General features: G+C 47.3%; 1 protein-coding gene across 1 annotated transcript in view; it reads left to right on the forward strand.

Annotated features, from left to right (window-relative positions):
* Nucleotides 1-632: 632 nt before the first annotated feature.
* Nucleotides 633-20,621, forward strand: part of LOC135057125 (uncharacterized) — a 139,895-nt gene continuing 119,906 nt past the window's right edge. Inside the window, 2 exon segments of the mRNA XM_063963020.1 lie at nucleotides 633-755; nucleotides 13,505-13,613. The gene's annotated coding sequence lies outside the window, so the exon portion shown is untranslated.

Here is a 20,621-nt window from a genome sequence, read left to right on the forward strand (position 1 = left end):
CGCAACTCACAGATGCATAGATACCCCATCAAGATGCACACAGACGCCGTACATGAGGCACTGACACCCAGACACGAGGCACAGATACCCCGGTATGACACACCGACACCCCGATAAGACACTCAGACTCCCTGACGGTGCACAGACGCCCCAGAACGACACACAGACGCCCAGATACATTGCATCGGCGGCCTGACATAGTGTACAGACGCCCGGATACGACGCGCAGATGCTGGGTAGATACATGGTGCACAAACGCCCAGTAAACAGACCACCCCGACACCATGAGAGCAGCGCTCCCCCTCCCCCACCACCACCACACCCGGATGAGGCTGCGCTGCAGATGTGCCGGCGCCCTGTACATCTATCTCTGGATATACACACAGAAAGCATTGCACCTATGCAGCCCTTGCTCTGTGTCCTGCAGCAGCTGCACGGGTACCCGCCCTCTCTCACACCTCCCTGCCTGCCCCCAGCGCCTGTCACACTGCCATGTGCGGGACCCGCGCCCTCTCCCTGTGCTGAGGCCGGGGGCGGGGCTGGAGGAGGGGCCGGGGGCGGGGATATGAACGTCAGTGTGGCCGGTCACTGAGGAGGAAGCAGATTGTGTTCCCCTGCCAATCACACCTCACTTCCGGCCTGTGCGTTCCATCCCACTTCCGGTCGCTGCGTTCCACACACAGGAAGATAGTTTTTTTCTTTCGCGGCAACTTCCGGGTTTCCCTCGAGCAGAAGTCCGTCGTCCGCAAAAGCAGGTAATGGGGTCCTACTATACAGGGGGAGTGTCCTGTGGTGTCCTGTTGTTATTATTATACAGGCGGAGTGTCCTGTAGTGTCCAGTTGTTATAACTATTATACAGGGAGAGCAGCCTTTGGTGTCCTATTATTATTATACAGGCGGAGTGGCCTGTAGTGTCCTGTTGTTATAATTATTATACAGGGGGAGCGGCCTGCGGTGTTCTGCCTATCACGTGTAACATATCCGCCTCTCAGTGAGCGCAGGTATTACCCTCTATATATTATAGGTATATCTTATATTAAGGCTGGAAAAAAAAATATATATATATGGGTTCACTACGATATGCCAGCGGTCGAGCTCCCGGTGACCAGCATACCGGCGCCGGGAGCCCGACCGCCGGCTTGCCGACAGTGTGGCGAGCGCAAATGAGCCCCTTGCGGGCTCGCTGCGCTCGCCACGCTATTTTATTCTCCTTCCAGGGGGGTCGTGGACCCCACGAGGGAGAATAAGTGTCGTTATGCCGGCTGTCGGGCTCACGGCACCAGTATGCTGGTCGCCGGGAGCCCGACTGTCGGCATACTGAAGACCACCCATATATATGTGTATGTGTGTGTGTATATATATATATATATATATGTGTATGTGTGTGTGTGTGTGTATATATATATATATATATATATATATATATATGTATATATAAATATGTGTGTATATATATATATATATATATGTATATATATATATGTGTATATATATATATATATATATATATATATAAAACTGTGGCTCCAATAGGGGATTGCAGTGCGGGGTTATGGCTCTATGACAGGAGGCAGAAATAAAGCAGAGCATGCCCCATGTTATAGCAGTGAGGGTGGCGGAGGTGTGCTGTGTGGTGGGCGCACATGACCCCCTATTGTCCTGGCACCACGCGTTTTGCCTTTGTCAGGGAATCAGTGAGGGAGACAGTCCCAGCTATAACGGGGCGCTCTCGGCTCTGTGTCTGTGTAGTCCCGTCAGCCTGACTGTTATAATATTACATTATATTCTAGATCTAATTCTAGGGTCAGTCTGACACTTGAAGCTCTCACAGCGGAGACGCATCAGACAGACGGTGACCCTAGCCTGAGATAATAATCCCAATGCTCCCACCGGAGATAATGGCCTCAACTAGGAGCAATTCTGAGAGACCTTCATCTTCACAGTCTCAGAAAACAGATCACAGTTTAGGTGTTTTAGCCTACAATTCACTAAGTATACAGTATATATCAGTGCCGTAACTAGACATTTTAGCGCTGTGTGCAAGAAACGGCATCGCCCCCCCCCCCCCCCCCCCAATATTTAAGACAGGGCCAGTGCACGGACAACCAAAATGTAGGGGCGTTGCTTCATGGGTAAGAGGCTTAGCCACAAAATAATACCATGTCATATTACGCTATTATTACAGCGCTGCGAGTTTAGGTTTTTAATTTGCTAAAAATTCACAAAGTGTATGTATGTGTGTGTTTATATACTTCTGACAAAATACAGAAACCAGGATAGGGGGACGTTGTGCTGTGACTGAGCGCCCTTTATCTGTCAGTGCTCCAGTAATGTAACCCAGGATATGCTGCCAGCAAAGGGTTTTGTACCAAGGTTAACACCTACATACATGGAAATCACTTTACACAAGAGTGTCTGATGTACGGTCCCCTCACAATAGGAGCACATGAGATACAGTGACCCTGCAGTGTCTGTATGATGTACGGTCCCCTCACAATAGGAGCACATGAGATGCAGTGACCCTGCGGTGTCTGTATGATGTACGGTCCCCTCACAATAGGAGCACATGAGATGCAGTGACCCTGCAGTGTCTGTATGATGTACGGTCCCCTCACAATAGAAGCACATGAGATGTAGTGACCCTGCAGTGTCTGTATGATGTACGGTCCCCTCACAATAGGAGCACGAGATGCAGTGACCCTGCAGTGTCTGTATGATGTACTGTCCCCTCACAATAGGAGCACATGAGATGCAGTGACCCTGCAGTGTCTGTATGATGTACGCTCCCCTCACAATAGGAGCACATGAGATGTAGTGACCCTGCAGCGTCTGTATGATGTACGATCCCCTCACAATAGGAGCACATGAGATATAGTGACCCTGCAGTGTCTGTATGATGTACGGTCCCCTCACAATAGGAGCACATGAGATGTAGTGACCCTGCAGTGCCTGTATGATGTACGGTCCCCTCACAATAGGAGCACATGAGATGCAGTGACCCTGCAGTGTCTGTATGATGTACGGTCCCCTCACAATAGAAGCACATGAGCTGTAGTGACCCTGCAGTGTCTGTATGATGTACGGTCCCCTCACAATAGGAGCACGAGATGCAGTGACCCTGCAGTGTCTGTATGATGTACTGTCCCCTCACAATAGGAGCACATGAGATGCAGTGACCCTGCAGTGTCTGTATGATGTACGGTCCCCTCACAATAGGAGCACATGAGATGTAGTGACCCTGCAGTGTCTGTATGATGTACGCTCCCCTCACAATAGGAGCACATGAGATGTAGTGACCCTGCAGCGTCTGTATGATGTACGATCCCCTCACAATAGGAGCACATGAGATATAGTGACCCTGCAGTGTCTGTATGATGTACGGTCCCCTCACAATAGGAGCACATGAGATGTAGTGACCCTGCAGTGCCTGTATGATGTACGGTCCCCTCACAATAGGAGCACATGAGATGCAGTGACCCTGCAGTGTCTGTATGATGTACGGTCCCCTCACAATAGAAGCACATGAGATGTAGTGACCCTGCAGTGTCTGTATGATGTACGGTCCCCTCACAATAGGAGCACGAGATGCAGTGGCCCTGCAGTGTCTGTATGATGTACTGTCCCCTCACAATAGGAGCACATGAGATGCAGTGACCCTGCAGTGTCTGTATGATGTACGGTCCCCTCACAATAGGAGCACATGAGATGTAGTGACCCTGCAGTGTCTGTATGATGTACGCTCCCCTCACAATAGGAGCACATGAGATGTAGTGACCCTGCAGCGTCTGTATGATGTACGATCCCCTCACAATAGGAGCACATGAGATGTAGTGACCCTGCAGCGTCTGTATGATGTACGATCCCCTCACAATAGGAGCACATGAGATGCAGTGACCCTGCAGTGTCTGTATGATGTATGGTCCCCTCACAATTGGAGCACGAGATGTAGTGACCCTGCAGTGTCTGTATGATGTACGGTCCCCTCACAATAGGAGCACATGAGATGCAGTGACCCTGCAGCGTCTGTATGATGTACGGTCCCCTCACAATAGGAGCACATGAGATGCAGTGACCCTGCAGTGTCTGTATGATGTACAGTCCCCTCACAATAGGAGCACATGAGATGCAGTGACCCGGCAGTGTCTGTATGATGTACGGTCTCCTCACAATAGGAGCACATGAGATGCAGTGACCCTGCAGTGTCTGTATGATGTACAGTCCCCTCACAATAGGAGCACATGAGATGCAGTGACCCGGCAGTGTCTGTATGATGTACGGTCTCCTCACAATAGGAGCACATGAGATGCAGTGACCCTGCAGTGTCTGTATGATGTATGGTCCCCTCACAATAGGAGCACATGAGATGCAGTGACCCGGCAGTGTCTGTATGATGTACGGTCTCCTCACAATAGGAGCACATGAGATGTAGTGACCCTGCAGTGTCTGTATGAGGTACGTTCCCTACGTGTATATCATGTTTAGGTGAGTGATGTAGTCAGTACAAGTGGTATAAGTAAGTGTAGAGCTCCCACATAGTGACATTATATACTGCTGTTTTATTGTAAAACTACTTCTTTCTTCCCTTTGTTTGTTAACTAATATTTCTTTATCAGGGTCCACAGTGATCCACAGGATCTACTTTGGTATTTCTCCGGCAGGGTCCACAGGTTATCCACAGGATAACAGTGGGATATGATGGAGCGATAGTGGATTGGCACCAAACGATCACAAGCTTTCAGCCATCCCAGGATGCAACGGGCTCGTCCATATATCCCGCCCACTAGCTGAGGCAAATCAGTTTTTGATTTGGTGCGGCTGGAGTCGGACCATGGTCACAGGGCTGCTGTTCTAGGCAGCCCTAAGCTTTATTATTTCTCTAACGTCCTAGTGGATGCTGGGGACTCCGTCAGGACCATGGGGAATAGCGGCTCCGCAGGAGACAGGGCACAAAAAAGTAAGCTTTTAGGATCACATGGTGTGTACTGGCTCCTCCCCCTATGACCCTCCTCCAAGCCTCAGTTAGGTTTTTGTGCCCGTCCGAGCAGGGTGCAATCTAGGTGGCTCTCCTAAAGAGCTGCTTAGAAAAAGTTTTTAGGTTCTTTATTTTCAGTGAGTCCTGCTGGCAACAGGCTCACTGCATCGAGGGACTTAGGGGAGAGAATTTCAACTCACCTGCGTGCAGGATGGATTGGATTCTTAGGCTACTGGACACCATTAGCTCCAGAGGGAGTCGGAACACAGGTCTCACCCTGGGGTTCGTCCCGGAGCCGCGCCGCCGACCCCCCTTACAGATGCTGAAGATTGAAGGTCCGGAAACAGGCGGCAGAAGGCTCTTCAGTCTTCATGAAGGTAGCGCACAGCACTGCAGCTGTGCGCCATTGTTGTCACACACTTCACACCAAACGGTCACGGAGGGTGCAGGGCGCTGCTGGGGGCGCCCTGGGCAGCAATATTTAATACCTTTATGGCAAAAGAATACATCACATATAGCCATTGAGGCTATATGTATGTATTTAACCCATGCCAGTTATCTAAAACTCCGGGAGAAAAGCCAGCCGAAAAGGGGGCGGGGTTTATTCTCCTCAGCACACAGCGCCATTTTCCTGCTCAGCTCCGCTGTGAGGAAGGCTCCCAGGACTCTCCCCTGCACTGCACTACAGAAACAGGGTAAAACAGAGAGGGGGGGCACTTTTTGGCGATATTTTGATATATTTAAGCTGCTATAAGGAACAACACTAATATAAGGTTGTTACCATATATATTATAGCGCTTGGGTGTGTGCTGGCAAACTCTCCCTCTGTCTCCCCAACGGGCTAGTGGGGTCCTGTCTTCGATAAGAGCATTCCCTGTGTGTCTGCTGTGTGTCGGTACGTGTGTGTCGACATGTATGAGGACGATGTTGGTGTGGAGGCGGAGCAATTGCCGGTAATGGTGATGTCACCCCCTAGGGAGTCGACACCGGAATGGATGGCTTTAATTATGGAATTACGTGATAATGTTAGCACGTTGCAAAAGTCAGTTGACGACATGAGACGGCCGGAAAACCAGTTAGTACCTGCCCAGGCGTCTCAGGCACCGTCAGGGGCTGTAAAACGTCCCTTACCTCAGTCAGTCGACACAGGTACCGACACAGATGAATCTAGTGTCGACGGTGAAGAAACAAACGTATTTTCCAATAGGGCCACACGTTATATGATCACGGCAATGAAGGAGGCTTTGCATATCTCTGATACTGCAGGTACCTCAAAAAGGGGTATTATGTGGGGTGTGAAAAAACTACCTGTAGCTTTTCCAGAATCAGAGGAATTGAATGACGTGTGTGATGAAGCGTGGGTTAACCCAGATAGAAAACTGCTAATTTCTAAGAAGTTATTGGCATTATACCCCTTCCCACCAGAGGTTAGGGCGCGCTGGGAAACACCCCCTAGGGTGGATAAGGCGCTCACACGCTTATCAAAACAAGTGGCGTTGCCGTCTCCTGATACGGCCGCCCTCAAGGATCCAGCTGATAGGAGGCTGGAAACTACCCTGAAGAGTATATACACACATACTGGTGTTATACTGCGACCAGCAATAGCCTCAGCCTGGATGTGCAGTGCTGGGGTGGTGTGGTCGGATTCCCTGACTGAAAATATTGATACCCTGGATAGGGCCAGTATTTTATTGACTATAGAGCAATTAAAGGATGCGTTCCTTTTATATGCGAGATGCTCAGAGGGATATTTGCACTCTGGCATCGAGAGTAAGTGCGATGTCCATATCTGCCAGAAGAAGTTTATGGACGCGACAGTGGTCAGGTGATGCGGATTCCAAACGGCATATGGAAGTATTGCCGTATAAAGGAGAGGAATTATTTGGGGTCGGTCTATCGGACCTGGTGGCTACGGCAACAGCCGGAAAATCCACTTTTTTACCTCAGGTCACCTCCCAACAGAAAAAGACACCGTCTTTTCAGCCGCAGTCCTTTCGTTCCTATAAGAACAAGCGAGCAAAAGGACAGTCATATTTGCCCAGAGGCAAAGGAAAGGGTAAGAGGTTGCAGCAAGCAAATACTTCCCAAGAACAGAAGCCCGCCCCGGCTTCTACAAAGCCCTCAGCATGACGCTGGGGCTGTGCAAGCGGACTCAGGGGCGGTGGGGGGTCGACTAAAGATTTTCAGCACACAGTGGGCTCGCTCACAGGTGGACCCTTGGATCCTGCAAGTAGTATCTCAGGGTTACAAGTTGGAATTCGAAAAGTCTCCCCCTCGCCGGTTCCTAAAGTCTGCTTTACCAAGGTCTCCCTCAGAAAGGGCGACGGTATTGGAAGCCATTCACAAGCTGTATTCCCAGCAGGTGATAGTCAAGGTACCCCTCCTACAACAGGGAGAGGGGTATTATTCCACACTATTTGTGGTACCGAAGCCGGACGGTTCGGTAAGACCTATTCTAAATCTGAAATCCTTGAACCTGTACATACAGAAATTCAAGTTCAAGATGGAGTCACTCAGAGCAGTGATAGCGAATCTGGAAGAAGGGGACTTCATGGTATCCCTGGACATAAAAGATGCTTATCTGCATGTCCCAATTTACCCTTCACACCAAGGGTATCTCAGGTTCGTGATACAAAACTGTCATTATCAGTTTCAAACGCTGCCGTTTGGTTTGTCCACGGCACCTCGGGTCTTTACCAAGGTAATGGCCGAAATGATGGTTCTTCTACGAAGAAAAGGCGTATTAATTATCCCTTACTTGGACGATCTCCTGATAAGGGCAAGGTCCAGAGAACAGCTGGAAGTCGGAGTAGCACTAACCCAAGTAGTGCTTCAACAACACGGGTGGATTCTGAATCTTCCAAAATCTCAATTGACCCCGACGACACGTCTGCTGTTCCTGGGAATGATTCTGGACACTGTTCAGAAAAAGGTGTTTCTCCCGGAGGAGAAAGCAAGGGAGTTATCCGAACTTGTCAGGAACCTCCTAAAACCAGGAAATGTGTCAGTACATCAATGCACAAGAGTCCTGGGAAAGATGGTAGCTTCTTACGAAGCAATTCCATTCGGCAGATTCCACGCACGAATATTTCAGTGGGATCTGCTGGACAAATGGTCCGGATCGCATCTGCACATGCATCAGCGGATAACACTGTCACCAAGAACAAGGGTGTCTCTTCTGTGGTGGTTGCAGAGTGCCCATCTGTTAGAGGGCCGCAGATTCGGCATACAGGACTGGGTCCTGGTGACTACGGATGCCAGCCTACGAGGCTGGGGAGCAGTCACACAGGGAAGAAACTTCCAGGGCGTGTGGTCAAACCTGGAGACATCTCTTCACATAAATATACTGGAGCTAAGAGCGATCTACAATGCTCTAAGCCTGGCAAAATCGCTGCTTCAGGGTCAGCCGGTGTTGATCCAGTCGGACAACATCACGGCAGTCGCCCACGTAAACAGACAAGGCGGCACGAGAAGCAGAAGAGCAATGACAGAAGCTGCAAGGATTCTTCGCTGGGCGGAAAATCATGTCATAGCACTGTCAGCAGTGTTCATTCCGGGAGTGGACAACTGGGAAGCAGACTTCCTCAGCAGACACGACCTTCACCCGGGAGAGTGGGGACTTCATCCAGAAGTCTTCCACATGATTGTGAACCGTTGGGAAAAACCAAAGGTGGACATGATGGCATCTCGCCTCAACAAGAAACTGGACAGATATTGCGCCAGGTCAAGAGACCCTCAGGCAATAGCTCTGGACGCTCTGGTAACACTGTGGGTGTACCAGTCTGTGTATGTGTTTCCTCCTCTGCCTCTCATACCAAAGGTACTGAGAATTATACGGCTACGGGGAGTAAGAACAATACTCGTGGCTCCGGATTGGCCAAGGAGGACTTGGTACCCGGAACTTCAAGAGATGCTCACGGAAGAGCCGTGGCCTCTACCTTTAAGAAGGGATCTGCTTCAGCAGGGACCTTGTATGTTCCAAGACTTACTGCGACTGCGTTTGACGGCATGGCGGTTGAACGCCGGATTCTAAAAGAAAAGGGCATTCCAGAGGAAGTTATTCCTACCTTGATTAAAGCCAGGAAGGAAGTGACCGCACAACATTATCACCGCATTTGGAGAAAATATGTTGCGTGGTGTGAGGCCAAGAAGGCCCCAACGGAAGAATTTCAATTGGGTCGATTCCTACATTTCCTGCAGGCAGGATTGTCTATGGGCCTCAAATTGGGGTCTATTAAGGTTCAAATTTCGGCCTTATCAATTTTCTTCCAGAAAGAATTGGCTTCAGTGCCTGAAGTACAAACTTTTGTCAAAGGTGTACTACATATACAGCCCCCGATTGTGCCTCCAGTGGCACCGTGGGATCTAAACGTAGTTTTGGATTTTCTCAAATCCCATTGGTTTGAGCCTCTCAAATCGGTAGATTTGAAGTATCTTACATGGAAAGTAACCATGCTACTGGCCCTGGCTTCAGCCAGGAGAGTATCAGAGTTGGCGGCTTTATCGTACAAAAGCCCATATCTGATTTTCCATTCGGACAGGGCAGAACTGCGGACACGTCCTCATTTTCTCCCTAAGGTGGTTTCGGCTTTTCACTTGAACCAGCCTATTGTGGTGCCTGCGGCTACTAGCGACCTGGAGGACTCCAAGTTGCTGGACGTTGTCAGAGCATTGAAAATATATATTTCAAGGACGGCTGGAGTCAGAAAATCTGACTCGTTGTTTATCCTGTGTGCACCCAACAAGATGGGTGCTCCTGCGTCTAAGCAGACGATTGCTCGTTGGATCTGTTGCACAATCCAACTTGCACATTCTGTGGCAGGCCTGCCACAGCCTAAATCTGTAAATGCCCACTCCACAAGGAAGGTGGGCTCATCTTGGGCGGCTGCCCGAGGGGTCTCGGCATTACAACTTTGCCGAGCAGCTACGTGGTCAGGGGAGAACACGTTTGTAAAATTTTACAAATTTGATACTCTGGCTAAAGAGGACCTGGAGTTCTCTCATTTGGTGCTGCAGAGTCATCCGCACTCTCCTGCCCGTTTGGGAGCTTTGGTATAATCCCCATGGTCCTGACGGAGTCCCCAGCATCCACTAGGACGTTAGAGAAAATAAGAATTTACTTACCGATAATTCTATTTCTCATAGTCCGTAGTGGATGCTGGGCGCCCATCCCAAGTGCGGATTGTCTGCAATACTTGTACATAGTTATTGTTACAAAAATCGGGTTATTATTATTATTGTTGTGAGCCATCTTTTTAGAGGCTACTTCGTTGTTATCATACTGTTAACTGGGTTCAAATCACAAGTTGTACGGTGTGATTGGTGTGGCTGGTATGAGTCTTACCCGGGATTCAAGATCCTTCCTTATTGTGTACGCTCGTCCGGGCACAGTACCTAACTGAGGCTTGGAGGAGGGTCATAGGGGGAGGAGCCAGTACACACCATGTGATCCTAAAAGCTTACTTTTTTGTGCCCTGTCTCCTGCGGAGCCGCTATTCCCCATGGTCCTGACGGAGTCCCCAGCATCCACTACGGACTATGAGAAATAGAATTATCGGTAAGTAAATTCTTATTTTTATTTTTATAGTCTTGCTACTTTTTGAGCGATCTTCCTTAACAGCGTCGTACACGCATATTGGAAAGAGTCGCTCCAACAACTCTCCGCCGTGTCACAACAACGCTTACCCACGTGTACAGTGCTGTCTCGGCGAGCGTCTGTGTCGGATATTCTAGCAGGTCCAGCAGACGTTACCAGGCTGTGGCCGGAGCACGGGGAGAAGGTAAGGCATCGGTGCCGCTTACTAGGGTAATACGGACACAGCCGCACTGTATTGGGGGAAACTAACAAACAGTGGTTGATGCGCCACCGCCACGGGTGCTCCAGCGCTAGGCCTTAGGGATCATAGGCGCCAGGATTAGGATGAGGCTGCGATCCCTGGGGTGATGTCAGCAGTGTGGAGTCAGACGCTCTCCTGGTCGCCCCCCACCCCCGTTCATGACCAGTTTCTGCGTGTCTCAGACGCTACCATGAGGGGTCTCTGGCGCAGCTTAGGCCGCTGCTTCTGTTTTCACTAAAACGCTACCGTGTGGAGACCCGGTTACTGTATCTGTATAGTCCCGGAGCGTCTGTGTGCACAGTGCGTCTGTGTTCGCTGTAATCTCGGAGCGTCGGTGTACACTGGTAGCGTCTGGTTCCACTCAGCGTTTGTTAACGTATTGATCGAGCCTGGAAGTGAGGTGAGTCTCCCTGTATCCCACTCTACTGAGTGCGGGCGATACAGCACTGCAATTCTATCTACTTGTCAGTATGAATAGTTAAGCTTAGTGCCTAATGCATATGAGTCTGTGTACATACTGTGGTTTTCTTCAATTTTGCGTTCTAAATACATTATCGTCTGTATAGAACAGAATTCAGTAATATGTACCCCTACATACTTTGAAATGTGTTGTAGTTGATGATATGCTCATATGTCTAATTTATAGATTACATTTATGACTGACTGCTAGTTTTGATTACTGACTTTGTTATAATATTGCAAGAGAAAATCCCGCACCTGGAATTTAACTATCAATGGATTTAAATATTGGGAGTTGTATATCTAGTTCTTAATGTGCATAGCACATATACGTATGAATATTGGTGCTACCCACTGATCCAAAAACGTATATAGAAAAGAAAATTGTAGCAGGGATCAGTTTCTTGGGGTGCACTCCATCCCATTCACAAATAATTTGATAATTTCATAACTTAATTATTGAGTACGTATTCTCAATATCCACATGGAATATTCCTAACTACTGTGGCAAGCAGGGCCAGCTTAGTTCGAAATTGAGATAATAATAACTGTATATGTATTGCAAAGTTTGGCACATCATATTATAGAACGCTGTGCCAGCAAACACGAGATCAGAAGCGTTTTGAAATATATGGTAGTATTTTATACAACTGATCTAAACGTGACCATATATCAATTGGGACATACTTCTGATGTGGGACAATATTAGTGATTATAGGTGCACCTTGATTACAAGTATCACCGCTAATAAATCAGTTATAAACAGCAGTCCATGTAATAAACAGAGTACTGAGTGTCAATAAATACATATATATAAACTGCTGACCCCTGCAAATCCTATTACAGCCTGTGCGCATTAGCAATAAACAGCAGTCCCTACAATAATGAATGTGTTGAGTGTATATGATCCATGAGGAATTAAGAATGTGGTGCAGAAAAGCACAAGATTAAAGGTGGATGGAAACACACTGGGATATTTAATATAACTCATATAAACATACTAATATATTATTTAGGACGTATTTCCCCAGTTGTGGGAAAACATCAGCAATTATAAGTGTGTAACCATATATACCTGCATTACGCAATTATATAAACAGGGACATAAATTGAAAATATTTGGGGTATAAATATCGGGTGCAGCCAAGAAGCCTGGTACATATGTAATGCCTGCACAATGTCCCTGGCATATAAATAAAGGCAGAGTGTTAAAAACTGGAATTGAACTACATTTAGCAACATTTCTTGCCACTCTCTGCAGAAAAGACTGAATTGACACATTATGAAAAATCAAAGGCGTTATTAAACACTTGTTGCCAGTTTCTGCACACTAGGCAATACCATATTGGAAATAACTATTATCAGCATAAGAAAACTAATGGATACAGTATAAACATTAAGGCTGTGATTGAATCGTTATATATGATCATTTTTATTTTATTCCCATTTGTTATGGTCAACTCGTAAGATCAATACATACCACAACACATGTAATATGTGGAATACTACTCAGGTATAGGTGCAGTTACAGATTATATATAGGAATTTATGACAAGTTGGGGCTATAAACATCTGTACTCATCATAAGAGTATATGGAATATATAAAGAAATAATAGGCGGCACACGATTTGGTTTTAAAACCTTTTATTTTACACAAGACAGAAATCTGTCTAATAAAGATTTTTTGTTTTTCTTCACGTTTTTCTATTTCTATATTGTTTTTAAATATTTCGCTTTAGTATGGCCAATAATTAGGCCATAATAATATCACAGGTGGAACATGAGTTAGGAATATTCCATGTGGATATTGAGAATACGTACTCAATAATTAAGTTATGAAATTATCAAATTATTTGTCAATGGGATGGAATGCACCCCAAGAAACTGATCCCTGCTACATTTTTCTTTTCTATATTTGTTATAATATTGTCAGTGGTTCTTTTTTGACCTGAGTACTGATGTGGGTACTGTCTCTGGAGGGTCAGTTTGATATCACTTTCAGAGGTATTGTGATTACAGTCATAAATAGTGTATAACACTGTGAAGGTGCTAGATGTTAGCATGTCTTAGAGCGGCAAGTTAAGAGGTTGTATTTACAGTAACCAATACTCATAGACATATGTTGTTTGCATGAACTGTATTATCCTCTCTGACCTAGGCAGATTGTCTAGGTTTAACTTGAAAAGTTTTTGTTTTACAAATGCAGCTCTCTTCATACGGTATGTCCCCTACAGATTTTCAGAGTAAAGCAAGCTGAGAAACCAAACACAAATAAAGCATCCACTTCACAGGCTACACAGATAATTCATCACACGGTGAAAGCTCTATACTTCAGCATACAAGGTAAAAGATATTTACTCAGTAAGTAAACTGTTATTATGGAGCATTGGGGGCTAGCTGTCCTTGGAGGCAGCAGAGCCTAGGTTGTATAAGGCAAATTCCAGAATAAGGTAGGACCTCCTGACGGGGGCACCAGCGGTTTAAAGGGGAGAGAGTTGGGTGACACCCAAATAAAATAGAAATCTCACTAAATGGGATATCTGTTTTTTTTCCTTTTCCAGCTGGGTACTGTCTTTAAAAATGTCTTTTAAATATGCATATTTGTTACAATGGCCTCTACATAAGATTAAGGCCAGCCCGGAATTTCAGCTGGCATGAAAGCAAATAGCTGTTTGGGCTAGGGTAATGGAAACGTTCAGTACCTGGTTAGGAACAAGATTCCATATATAAGTCACGTTATCTTGGTTTCTGTAAGGGGCTAATATTTATTAGCATATCTGCGGTCTCTGTGACAATGCAGAGAAGAGACAGGGTTTGATTGTCCCAGGGCAGGCCAGGATAGACGTGGCTCCATTTGTAGCTTAAGGCAGCTATAGATGTTTGTAATGCTGCTGCGGTATCACCCTTAATTAAAGCAGGTGGCAGAGCAATTTTCTTTATAAGAAAAGTGATTCAGAGCCGGATAAGGGTTCTGGGAACTTGAGTTTGGAGTAGCAGACTCCAGGAAAGTCTTACCTTTTTCCCTCATTTAATCCTTATTTAGGAGTCTAATTCTGGCCTTCACGGGCATAAAACGGCCCTAGGCAGCATATAAACCTAATTTCTGCTGCGGGGTACACTGGTCTCCACAAGGAAAGACATAGGGGTGTAGAGTAGGATCTTGATCCGAGGCACCAACAGGCTCAAAAGCTTTGACTGTTCATAATAGAGGGGCTGCTCTGGTCAGCCCTAAGAAGAGCTTTTTTTTTGAGAAGAAAAGTGATGACTTCAAGGGCTGCAGCAGTGTGTACATGTCTAGTGACATTCACTGCTGCATCTCCATCTCTCCCCAGCGGCGCTGTATACTCCCGAGCCCTGGTTGCCGGGTAATTACAGCAGGAGGCTCCGGTTTTCTTCTGAGTCAGGCACACACAACGGGGGCTCTCTGGGATCGCGTTGCCGTGCTTTGGGAGGTGGTGAGTGGGTCCCACTCACGGGACCCCTGCTTTATCGCGATCCGGCACGGCCGGTGGGAGGCGGGACACGCGCGCTGCCGGTGTACACTGTGGCAGTACAGGCGATCCCACTAGATCACCAGAGCATGGGTGCAGGTCAGGTTTTCTCTTAAAATCTTTCTCTTACGTCCTAGAGGATGCTGGGGACTCCATAAGGACCATGGGGGTATAGACGGGCTCCGCAGGAGACATGGGCACCTATAAAGAACTTTGAGTATGGGTGTGCACTGGGGGATCCGGTCTGAAGATCGACAGTGTCTAGGTCGACAATGTTTAGGTCGACCACTATAGGTCGACAGTCACTAGGTCGACATGGATGGAAGGTCGACAGGGTTTCTAGGTCGACATGTTCTAGGTCGACAGGTCTAAAGGGCGACATGAGTTTTTCACATTTTTTGTATTTTTTTGAATTTTTTCATACTTAACGATCCACGTGGACTACGATTGGAACGGTAAAGTGTGGCGAGCGAAGCGGCAGCGGAGCGAAGGCATCATGCCCGAAGCATGGCGAGCGAAGTGAGCCATGCGAGGGGACGCGGTGCGCTAATTTGGGATCCCGGTCACTTTACAAATAAAACGACACCAAAAAACCTCATGTCGACACAAGGATTCCGCAGCGCCCAATTACAGAATACATAAATAATCAAACAGGAAAACAGCAACTTACAGTTGATGACAGTATAGAACAAGTACAGGGTAAATAAACATAGTTACATCAGCAGATGACACTGGAATAAGTATCAGGTGGCAGAAGACTGCTGGATGTGGTGCAGTTGAAGATTATTAAATTAAGAAAGAATAAGCACATGAGGGAAGAGGGCCCTGCTCGTGAGAGCTTACATTCTAAAGGGGAGGGGTAGACAGACAGGGGTGACACAGATGGGGTACATAGAGAGTGTAGAACAGAGGGTTAGGATGAGATTTGGCTGGGTTTGGTGAAGAAGTGGGTCTTGGGAGATCGTTTGAAGTGTTGTGGAGAGTCTTAGGGGGAGAGGTAGGGAATTCCAAAGAAGTGGTGCAGCACGTGAAAAATCTTGGAGGTAGGAGTGGGAGGAAGTAATCCATAGGCAGGAGAGTCGGCGTGCATTAGCAGAGCGAAGAGGATGGGTGGGAGTGTAAAGGGAGATAAGGTCAGAGATGTAGATGGGAGAGGAGTGGGTGAGGGCTTTGTAAGCGAGTGTGAAAAGTTTGAAATGGATTCTGAAAGGGAAGGGGAGCCAGTGAAGGTCTAGTAAGAGAGGAGAGGTGGACGTAGTGCGTTTGGAGAGGAAGATGAGCCGGGCAGCAGCATTGAGGATAGATTGGAGTGGAGAGAGGTATTTGTCAGGAATGCCAGTCAGGAGCAGATTACAGTAGTCCAATCTGGAGATGACCAGTGACTGGATAAGAGTCTTAGTAGCATCCTGGGTCAGAAAGGGTCTGATCCTGGAAATATTTTTTAGATGAAAATGGCAGGTTTGTGAGAGGTGCTGAATGTGTGGTTTGAAGGAGAGGGAAAAGTCAAGGATTACTCCAAGACAGCGCACTTGTGGGCTAGAGGAGATGATAGTGCCATCAATAGATAATGAGATTGTAGGAGGTGAGGTAATGCGGGAGGGAGGAAAGATGATCAGCTCTGTCTTAGACATGTTAAGTCTAAGAAAGCGCTGGAACATCCAGGAAGAAGTAGCAGAGAGACAGCTGGAGATGCGAGTGAGGAGAGCAGGGGAGAGGTCAGGAGAGGAAAGATAGATTTGGGTGTCAGCATAGAGATGATATTGGAAACCAAAAGAACTAATGAGCTTACCTAGTGAGGACGTATAGAGAGAGAAGAGAAGAGGACCAAGGACAGAACCTTGGGGTACCCCTACAGTTAGTGGAAGTGAGGGGGAGGTGGAGTCATGAGAAGAGACAGAGAATGAACGGTCACAGAGGTAGGAAGACAGCCAAGAGAGGGCAGTGTCACGCAGACCAATGGAGTGAAGAATTTGCAGTAGGAGAGGATGGTCCACAGTGTCAAAAGCAGCAGAGAGATCAAGAAGAATAAGTATAGAGTAGGGTCCCTTAGATTTAGCAGCATGGAGGTCATTGCATACTTTTGTAAGGGCAGTTTCAGTGGAGTGTAGAGGACGGAAGCCAGACTGGAATGGGTCAGGCAGTGAGTGTGAGGAAAGAAAGGAAGTAAGGCGGCTGTAGACAATACGCTCAAGGACTTTGGAGGCAAAATGGAGGAGAGAGATGGGTCGGTAGTTGGAGAGAGTGTTTGGATCAAGTGTAGGTTTTTTTAAGAATAGGAGAGATGAGTGCATGCTTGAAGGCAGAGGGAACAGTGCCTAATGAGAGGGACAGATTGAGAAGGTGGGAAAGATGGGAACAAGCAGAAGGAGAGAGGTAGCGGAGGAGGCGGGAGGGGATAGGGTCAAGTGGGGAGGTGGTGAGGGGACAGGAACGAATGAGGGCCATGACTTCCTCTCCAAATGCATGGGAGAAAGATGTCAGAGTAGGTGCGAGGGATGGGGAGGGTTGGTGAGGGATGGGAGAAAGCTGGTTACTTGTGGTCTGGTGTGATGTGATGTCCTGACGTATGGAGTCAATTTTGGATGTGAAGTAAGTGGCAAAGTCAAGAGCAGAGAGTGAGGAAGGGAGACGAGGTGGAGGTGGGCAGAAGAGTGAGTTGAGAGTGACAAAGAGGCGCCGGGGGTTGGAAGACTGGGAGGAGATGAGGTTCTTGAAGTATGACTGTTTAGCAAGAGAAAGGGCAGCACTGAAGGATGAGAGCATAAGTTTGAAATGGAGGAAATCTGCCTTAGAGCGTGATTTCCTCCAGTGTCGCTCAGCAGTACGTGAGCATTTTTGCAGATATCTGGTGCATTTGGTGTGCCAGGGTTGAGGTGTTAATTTGCGAGGGTGAATAGTGGTTGGTGGAGCAACAGAGTCAAGAGCAGAAGTAAGGGATGCATTGTATGTGGAAGTGGCTTGTTCAGGGCATGAGAGAGAGAGAATAGGAGAGAGAAGTGAGTCAAACAGGGAGGAAAGGAATGTGATGTCAATAGCTTCAATGTTATGCTTAGTGATGGTAGCCTTGGGAGGTAGAGATGGGGAAGTCGAGAGAGATAGGTTAAAGGAGAGCAGGTTGTGGTCAGAGAGGGGAAATGGGGAGTTGGAAAAATCAGAAATATCACAGCGGTGAGTGAAGACCAGATCCAGTGAGCTTCCATTCACATGGGAGGGTGAGGGGGTCCACTGGGAGAGACCAAGTGAAGAAGTGAGGTTAAGGAGTTTAGAGGCAACGGATTGTGTGGGGATGTCAATAGGGATGTTGAAATCGCCTAGGATAATGGAGGGAATGTCAGAAGAGAGGAAGTGAGGAAGCCAGGAAGCAAAGTTGTCGATGAATTTGGAATCAGTGCCAGGGGGGCAGTAAATGACAGCTACTCTAAAATGGACTGGTTGGAAGAGGTGTATGGCATGGACCTCAAATGTAGAGAATGTAAGGGATGGTTCTGGTGGTATGAGTTGGTAGGAGTAACTAGAAGGTAAAAGGACCCCAACACCACCCCCGTGGCGACCCCCAGGTCGGGGTGTGTGTGAATGTGAGGCCCCCAGCAGAGAGAGCAGCAGGAGAAGTAGTGTCAGAGGGCGTAATCCAAGTTTCAGTAATGGCTAGTAGGTGTAGGGAGTTGGAAATGAAAAGGTCATGAGTGGGGACCAGTTTGTTACAAATAGATCTGGCATTCCAGATGGCACAGGATAGGGGTATGAGTTTGTGGGAGAGATGTGAATGAGATTATCAGGGTTGCTGTAGCGATGAGGTGAGATTAACTTTGAGGGCAGGGATGATGAGAGAGTAGTGATGGTGCGGGTGCCTGAGCTGGAAGGGGAAACTGCAAGAGGTGGGCAGGGAGGGAAGGTCATTGTGATGTGGATGGGGGTATGGGGAGGTGACAGGGAATGGAGAAAGGGAGCAGGGCTGAGTTGTTGGGTAGCAGGACCATGGGGCAGAGGTAAATGAAAGTGGTGTAGCAGGAAAGGAGGGGGAAGGAAACAGAGGGATGGAGGGGAGACAGAGGAGGAGGTGTAGGAGACTAGGGTGGAAGGATAGAGATACATGATTAGGTAGACACTGAGTGATGTGGGGAGTATAAGAAAGCCTTGACATAGTGTTAAGTAGGTAAATAGGTTGAGGGAAAGTGGAAGTAGGAGAGGAGACTGTAAGGGAATCAGAGCAGAAGAATGGCAGAAATGCAGGTGAGAAAAGCAGTGTAGTCTCAATGGGTGTAGATTTTGTATGTAATAAGTCAAAAGCGTAGATAAAGTGGGTGCAGAAATGTATTTGGGCTGTAAGAAATGAAAGGATTGTGAGAGGGTTAAGAAGCAATGGTAATTCTGTTAGATTTTTTAAGTGTTTGTAAATGAGAAGATGAACTCACAATTTTCCCAAAGAAGATCTTTGTTATCCTGAAACCAGATCTTACATATGTTCTTTTCTGCAAATGGGTTGCATAGTGTTCATAGAGTGAAAGTTGGAGGGTGATAAATTTGCATATGCAGTTGATATTGATAAGTAGTTCATCTGTTGTTGTTTGATGTTTTCTTTCAGTTTTTCGTCCAGGCTTTGATATAAAAATGATATATCTGCTCCCTTTGAGCCTCCTCCCTTAGAGTCCGACACCCTGGATCAATCAGCCAGGCTTAATCAGCCAGCTATACTTTAATATGAACTAACATTAACATGTGTAAGGTATAGGTTCACTGATTAAAACCCCACCCATTGCCCAACACCCACTGGTGGCAATAAAGCTAAAACAAACAAATAATGATAGGGGAGGAGGACATCCCAAATTCCCCAAATATCTAACAATTAAACAGGCTAAATTCTGCACAAAACAATAACTCCAGATTACCTAGGCAAACAGACACTGTATAGTATCCTAGATCACTGTGCAACTGCTGGGAGTTGTAGTAATTATTTTGATTACCTAGGCAAACAGACACTGTATAGTATCCTAGGTCACTGTGCAACTGCTGGGAGTGCTAAGTTCCAGATAACTGCAGAATCTTATCGTCTTAAATTCAGGACACTGAATAAAGGTGGAACTGATTCCTACCAAGAGTTTGCTAGTCGGCCCGCGGCAAGCCTGTGGGAAATGGCTTGAAGGAAGACAGGCCTCCACTGTGGAGCAGATTGTCAACTTAATTGTGGTAGAACAGCTAATGATTAAGATGTCACCAGAGGTACGGGAGTGGGTCGCAGACAGGAAGCCCAGTACACCTGAACAAGCTGCGGAATGGGCTGATGAGTATATAGCCAATCGTCCGCAATGGAGAATCTTCAGTGCAGCAGGCGGTACAAGAACCCCACGAGTGGAGAAGCTCTCTGATAAAGAACCGCAAGTCAAAGATAGTAATAAAGGAGGCCCTATCAAAAACATCACTTATCAGCCACCCAGATTCAGAGTGGCTAACCCAGAACCTCGGAAGTGTTATCGCTGCAATCAACCAGGACACGTGCTTAGGGACTGTCCACGCACAAGAGGGCCATTCCCTGGGGCTAGACCGGCTCCAGTCTCTGTGGTATGTTACCCCACGGAGGAGTATGGTGAGGAGGTCGTCCAGTCAGATATGGATGGGATGATGGGTGGGGTGTATATTGTGGACTTGGTTCTGGGGGAGGAGAAGGCGACTCCCTGGAATATGTGAGGGCACCTGCAGACTGTGATAGTGGAGAACCAGCAGGTACAGGGCCTACGAGACTCTGGGGCCTCACTTACGTTGATTGAGCCAGACCTGATTCCTGCCTCCCAGGTGATACCTGGACAGTATGTGTGAATTGCCACTGCCGGGGGACAACAGGCCTATATCCCTGTTGCCAAGATAC

This window comes from Pseudophryne corroboree, chromosome 3 (genome assembly GCF_028390025.1).
Source record: "Pseudophryne corroboree isolate aPseCor3 chromosome 3, aPseCor3.hap2, whole genome shotgun sequence".
Taxonomy (NCBI): Eukaryota; Metazoa; Chordata; class Amphibia; order Anura; family Myobatrachidae; genus Pseudophryne; species Pseudophryne corroboree.